The 6,706-nt window shown below is 36.3% G+C and overlaps 1 long non-coding RNA gene across 1 annotated transcript; it reads left to right on the plus strand.

Moving 5' to 3' along the window:
• The first annotated feature begins 1,612 nt into the window (after positions 1 to 1,612).
• Positions 1,613 to 5,980, plus strand: LOC310891540. The gene is made up of 3 exons (XR_014577623.1): positions 1,613 to 1,766; positions 3,121 to 3,494; positions 5,327 to 5,980. It is a non-coding gene; the product is annotated as an uncharacterized lncRNA (long non-coding RNA).
• The last annotated feature ends 726 nt before the right edge of the window (positions 5,981 to 6,706 follow it).

The raw sequence follows: 6,706 nt of genomic DNA on the forward strand, positions 1-6,706 counted from the left end.
GTTAAACACATTTTGGTGATCTGAACTTTAAAAGGGATGCCTCTTGGTTTTTGAAATTAAACTTCTTAAAGTTCAGAAGTTTCATTTCAAAAACCAAGAGTTCTGAATTTCAGATACATAGATCTCCATGCACAAAATATAAAACAAAGATACTAACAAAGAAATAACAAAGGTATTAAAGGTTATGTGTGTCTACCATAATAGAGGTTGCTTTTTTGTTTGTTTGTTTCCCTAGAGGAGGTAAAATACTTGTAGTTACCACTTCACATGACTTAAATTACAACTTTAAATTGCTACTGGACACATTTCCTAATCTGGATTAATTCCACTTTAGTACTATTCATGGTCTTCTGTGCTCTGATACAAGTGAAAATGTGTGTTGGCCTTTCCTGTAAGTGAAGTCCATACGGATGTACAAAAGATTTCCTGCTTATAACAGGTAGATCACTGTACACTTTGAACACGGAGATTCTCCATTCACAACATGATCTTCATATCATGAATTCTTACTGTGCAAAGATAGATGACTAACACCAGGACTGGGCAGCAGTTTTAACACACAACTGGTTACTGTTTCTGCAAGGTGTATGTACTTCTGTATCAGAGGCAACAGGCAAGATTTTGCCATTCTCTATTCCTGTAAGTCTTTGAGCAATACAAGAATTGAATTTGGCCCCCATGCTTATCAGACGAATCAAAGGTAACCTACCTTATTGGCTAATTAAGAAAAGATGGACCTTGTCATGTTTCACCTGAAAGACATCTGTGTGTTTTACAGCTGAAAAATAGCATGTGGGTTTGTTTTCTACTGAAATTACATCAGCACAGTGTTTTAAGAATAATACAATTAACCTATGTAATTTTCAAGTTAGATCATTTGCTATAAGTCCAGAGGATCTTAAAGGAGGGTTTGAGGTTTTTTTAGAAACTTGTTTTATTAAAAAAAAAAAAAAGTACTTTGAAACTTTTTTCTGAGTGTGTTGTTTAATCATTAACTTTTACTCTAACTTCTATTACGCAGGTGGGTCTCCTGGTCCTGGTGGTCAGTTATCTGAAACCAGTCCTACTGTAACTGTCATGATCCCTTTCAATGATGACCCTTTTGGAGTGTTTGTTATAGATCCAGAGAGCCAGGACAGAGAGATAGTGGAAGATACTCTTTCTGAAGATGACCTTTCCTATATTACGGACTTCACCATCTGGAGACAGCAAGGCACCTTTGGTGTTGTCCGACTAGGTTGGGAAATACTGTCTAGTACCTTCCAAGCTGGACTGCCATCAATGGTAGATTTCTTGTTGCTTGGATCATTCCCAAGCTCAGTACAATCACAGCCCCACATGAGGCGCCATCACAGTGGAACAGACGCTCTGTATTTCAGTGGAAAAGAGGATGCATTTGGCATTATCGGTCCTGAATACCCATAACAATGGAAATAATGCAGTAACCAATTTTACATTTTCAGCTTGGTTAATTCCTAATGTCAGTACAGATGGCTATATAGTTGAAAAGGATAACGATAATGGGACTTTATATTATGGTGTGAAAATTCAGACAAATGATTCTCATGTTTCTGTAGTGCTTCATTATACAGCATTAGGGTCCAATATGACATACATGGCTAAAACATCAGTCATGAAATACCTGGATGAGAATACTTGGCTTCACGTTCTGATTACTCTGGATGAAAGTATAATTGAATTTTACGTTGATGGAATTCTAGTTCTGGGAGGAATGAAGAGTCTAAAAGGAGAAGCAATTCTTGATGGTGAGCCTTTGCTATTTTTCTCCATATATAAAGCTCTGAAATGCATAGTCTAGCCACTTCAAAGGTGGAAGAAATACACTGAAATGATTATATCTGTTAAGTTAATTGAAAGGAATGGATAAGAATTCTTTGAGGATTTTCAGAAAGCCTATGGAAATTGTGTGAATGTTCTAAAAAATTCAAACTGCTGCGATGTTGAGTGAGAGTAGAGGACTATTAATTGTATGGTGTACTATTTTATTTCTGCTTTTAAAATTCCAGGTTGAAGTTTAAGAAATCAAATTTTCCATTTGTAAAAAGAATAGTACTTCTGCAATTAGTAATTTCCATCACACTTGCAGTACTGTAGCTAAGCTGAGAGGCTGAGAGGTTTTTTTTTTTTCCCTCCCTCGGTTTCTAGAACAAATATATGTGAAATGCAATTATGCTTTTATTGCTAGAAGGATATGTCTGTGCTGTAAATTTTCTTTATTAGTGGGGATGGCGTGTGTCTGGGGATAATGCAATAGTAAGGCAAGTATGTCATCTCTCTCCGTTGAATGTTGGGTAATACACAGTGGTGTGCATAGCAGCCCAGTTTTTCTCAGCATCCTCCACTTTGTGCCCTGGGACTTTTATCAGTTCCTGTGGTTGCTCATCTCTACAACTGCCACTCAGTGTCATATGTATGACAATACACTGAAGAGCACAGCTTTTTTTGTTTGTTTGTTTTCTTTCGTTTTCTGAAAGGCAACTGAAAACAGCTGATGTGTGTGTTTTAGCACAAGAGCATAGCATGGCACAGAACAGGATAGAGTAGGAATGAATATGAGGCAGCTGTGATCCTATAGTTTGGAGACAGAGAAATATAAATGCTGTTGTAAAAAGAGTTTGGAATTTGCATGGAATTACAGTGTGGTGGATGAAATGGATGTCCAGAAGGGTTAATGCAGTAATCATGAGTATCATCAGAATGGATCAGCTGCCCTAGCAGAGGGAAACAAAGTAGGATTTGTTCAGCAAAACAAGGGCTAAAAGGGGTTGCAGTTCTGCTCTGAAAATCTGTGGAGGAAAGAGGGAGCCTCAAGTCTCTAAGACTTATAAAAATGAGGGATGATGATAATGTGCTGCTAGAACTAATAGGATGAAAAACTTGGACAGCATAGGATGGAATTGTTTGGCCTGTGAGGACTTACCTGTAACATTGAGATGAGGCTCAAGGAACCTCCTGATTTTGGATCTCAAGATCAATATGATTCCTCATCCAGGGACAATGAACAGTTTACCATTGGTTTTTAAGAAAAACAGGTAGTCAGTTGCTGACTGTTTCATACAAATACAATAACATGAGAAAAAATTATAATTTCCTTCTCAGGTCCAGGAATAGTAAGAATTGGAGCAGGAATCAACGGCAGCAGTAGGTACACAGGGTTAATGCAGGATGTAAGGCTTTATGAGCGTAAGTTGACACGAGCAGAGATCTATGAACTTCATGCAACTCCTGCAAAAAGTGATGTCCACCCTGTCTCTGGGTATTTGGAGTATTGGCAAGGAGAGGCCAATAAATCATTCATCGTGTCTGCAAAGGATGACAAAGAGGAAGAAGGAGAAGAATTATTCATACTAAAGCTCATTTCTGTGCGTGGTGGAGCTCGAATTTCACAAGAAAACACCACAGCAAGATTAAGAATACAGAAAAGTGATAATGCTAATGGTTTATTTGGCTTCACTGGAGCATGTATCCCTGAGGTAAGGTGGTCATAATGGAAATTGTAGGTGATATTTCAGGCACAGAAAGCTAAATGGCAGGACCAAGTGACCTGAACAAACCCTAGATTTTGCAGTGTTTGCTTTTGTGGTTAAGCAAAGTTTTCCTAGGATTTGGAGATGCATATGTTCTGTTAATACAACCTCAGTTCCACTGGGATTTACTATATAATTTTAAAAAACTAAAGAAAAAAATGGTTAAGAAAATTTAGTTTACTATATAAACTGAAGACTAAGGCTTAATTTTTTTTTTCTAGAAAAATATTTTACCTTCACTTCTGTTACATTTGAGTTACCAGTTAAAATGTAAGATTTAATTCTCTGGTTTTTTTTTGAGAATGGATTATTGCAAAGATTTTTATTTTAGTTTTCTGTGTCACATGATGTGTTTGAGATAATTTTACTAGAGATCATGCAATGACAAAGTGTTATGGATTTTTCCACCTTCATTTGCTGTCATAAACTAAGTTATAATTTGCATATGTTTGATGTCAGTTGGTTGATTTAGTAGTGGTTTTTTTTGTTGTTTTAGTTTTAACAGATGAAATCTTTTTTCAGTGGTATCCATTCTATATGCAGAGTGTAAACTTGCTACTTTTTGAGGAGGCTTGAAATAAACATAAATCATTCTTTACTTCTTTAATCAATTATAAGGGGGAATAACATGATAGCTATCTCTACTGGTATTGGATTATTTTGTGGAAAAAAAAATTTAATATAGTTTTCATTTGGGAACTCTTATGAGCTTTAATTACATTCTTTTTTAATCAAAGTGCTTATGATGTTTTTAAAATAACTGTCTTGCCTGAGTGATACTAGTTTTCAGTTTGGTTCAGTTTGCTTATTGTGTGCCTACCATATGCTATGATAATAGATTCCTTCAGGTTCAAGTACCTCTGATACGCTGTGATGCCACAGATCATCAGCCAACCATGAAGAAAAAAAATAATTATATGGCACGGTAATTGTTTTGCACCTATCATATGTCCATTTCACCAGGGAAGTATTAGAGCTCTTAGTGGTGATGCAGGAACACAGCATTTTTTTACCAGTAGTTTAACTGTGCATATCTGTCTACTAGGCAGCTGAAGTCACACACAGTATCTATGCTTTCTTACAAAGCAGCCCTGAAATTTATCTAATGCATAAGATAGCTTTAACCTTTCCAATAACTTTCAGATAAAATTATTTTCTATGTTAATTTTATGAACGTTATTTTCTAAAATAGAAGGTCAGTACCAATTAAAGCTTCATTCCAGAGACGTGAAGTTGTCGCTGCAGAAGTCATGTTATCTGTGAAGATACAGAATTGTAAGGAGGACAGTAGAAGAGAAAAATCTGTTTTTCTGAATGATGATGGTATAGTTTATTTCTATCCATAGTGTGTCTGGTTAGAGAAAGTGCTGATCCAAATCTTTCTTTAAATTATTGCTAAGGAAAATTACAATATTGACGTTATTATAAAGCAATAGTTTCATTTGCTTTCGACAGGTACATTTCAAGCATATTGATTCTGTCTCTGACGCATAGTTTTAGGAAAGGGGTTGTGTCCAGGACGAACTGCAGTGTATTGTTATTTGTTACCTTAATAGTCCTCAGGGAGGCATCAGACTTTTGCAGATTCCACTAGGATTGTTCTGATTGGCATCAAGGTCAGTTTCAGCTTCCTAACACTCCAAAAGAGCTGAAAGTAACATGACAGCAATTTTTTACTTGAACATTTGTCTGGCATTAAATATTTTCGTGTTATTTAATGAAATTGCCTTGATTTACTTTGACAGTAATAAACGTTCCAAATTTTTGCTTTCTTCCAGACTGCTGATGAAGGTTCCACTATATCCTGTGTTGTGGAGCGTACAAGGGGAGCCCTAGACTATGTGTATATAAAGTACATTATCTCACAGGTTGATTCCACTGGCATTAATTACTCTGTTACCGATTTTTCTAATAGCAGTGGCACTATCACATTCGTTCCTTGGCAGAGATCAGAGGTAAACCCTACCTTCCTATTAACAATTCATCCTGTCCTTTACAAACCTCCTGGAAAATACCTTCTGAGGGTGCTTGGCTGGTTTGCATACTAGAGAGTGTTTACTTCACATGGCTTTTCTTATTATTATTTTTTATTTTGTTATTTTATGTTGTTATTTTTTTGTTATATATATATTTTCTTTCTTTCTTTTTTTCCATCCCTGACAACAAGAAAGTGTTATTTGTAGCTCTGTGTATATGTCAGTTCAAAAGTCACCATGTGTGCATGTACATATTAGATATATGTACATATACATAAAAAATATTAACTGTATTTATGTGTATGTGTACATATACTTTAAAAAGTGTAGATAGTCCATGTACTTTCGAAATTGGAAAATGATCAGGTTTGATCTGAGTGTTGTAACTCAAATTTATGTCCACAACAATTAAATAGGCAATAGTAAGATTCATTGCTGTTCTTGCACTCAAGGCTATCCAGGTTCTGTCTCCTTTTAAATTCAAAATCAGAAACAGGAGATTAAAGGTGTTCTTGTAACAATAGCTGTTTTTGAGTCTCCCTGAAATGATTACTGTCTGCTTTAATCTATTCCTCTGCATAAAGTGTGCGAGCAACTGGAACATAAGGAAATTATTCAATATTCTGGCCTTAGAGACACCTGAAATTGGTAATCAGAATTGCATCTCTGAGTTGGGGGAGAGAAAGAGAAATGATACATAAGGGAAGCTTTAGCTGCTTCTGAGAAAGCTTTCTAAAAGTCTTACGAAATTCCTTATCTGAATTAGTTTAAAAAAAAAAGAAAAAGAAAAAAGAAATACCAGGATACCAGGATACACTGAAGAGTAGGAATTCAAAGCTACAGAGGCCCACAATTAAAAAATTATGTGGGCAGACTGGAGGTCCAAAAGAGGGCCAGAAAGATGATCAAAGAGCTGGAGAACCTGTCCTCTAAGGAAAGACTCAAGGGGTTAGATCTTTTCACCCTTTAGAAGGGGACTTTGATCCCATTATTACAGTACCTAAAGGGCAGCTCCAGAGTTGACAGAGGCTCTCTCTTCTCAAGAAACCACAGGAGAAGACAGAGGGCAAAGAGTACAAAGATAGAGTGGGAGAGGTTTTGTCTTGAAATTTTTTACAACTACTGGAACGACTTCCTTAGGGACAGGGTCGGGTTGTCCCGACCTCAGCGTCTGGGCCAGGG

The sequence above is a fragment of the Anser anser genome (assembly GCF_964211835.1).
Source record: "Anser anser genome assembly, contig: HAP1_SCAFFOLD_131, whole genome shotgun sequence".
Taxonomy (NCBI): Eukaryota; Metazoa; Chordata; class Aves; order Anseriformes; family Anatidae; genus Anser; species Anser anser.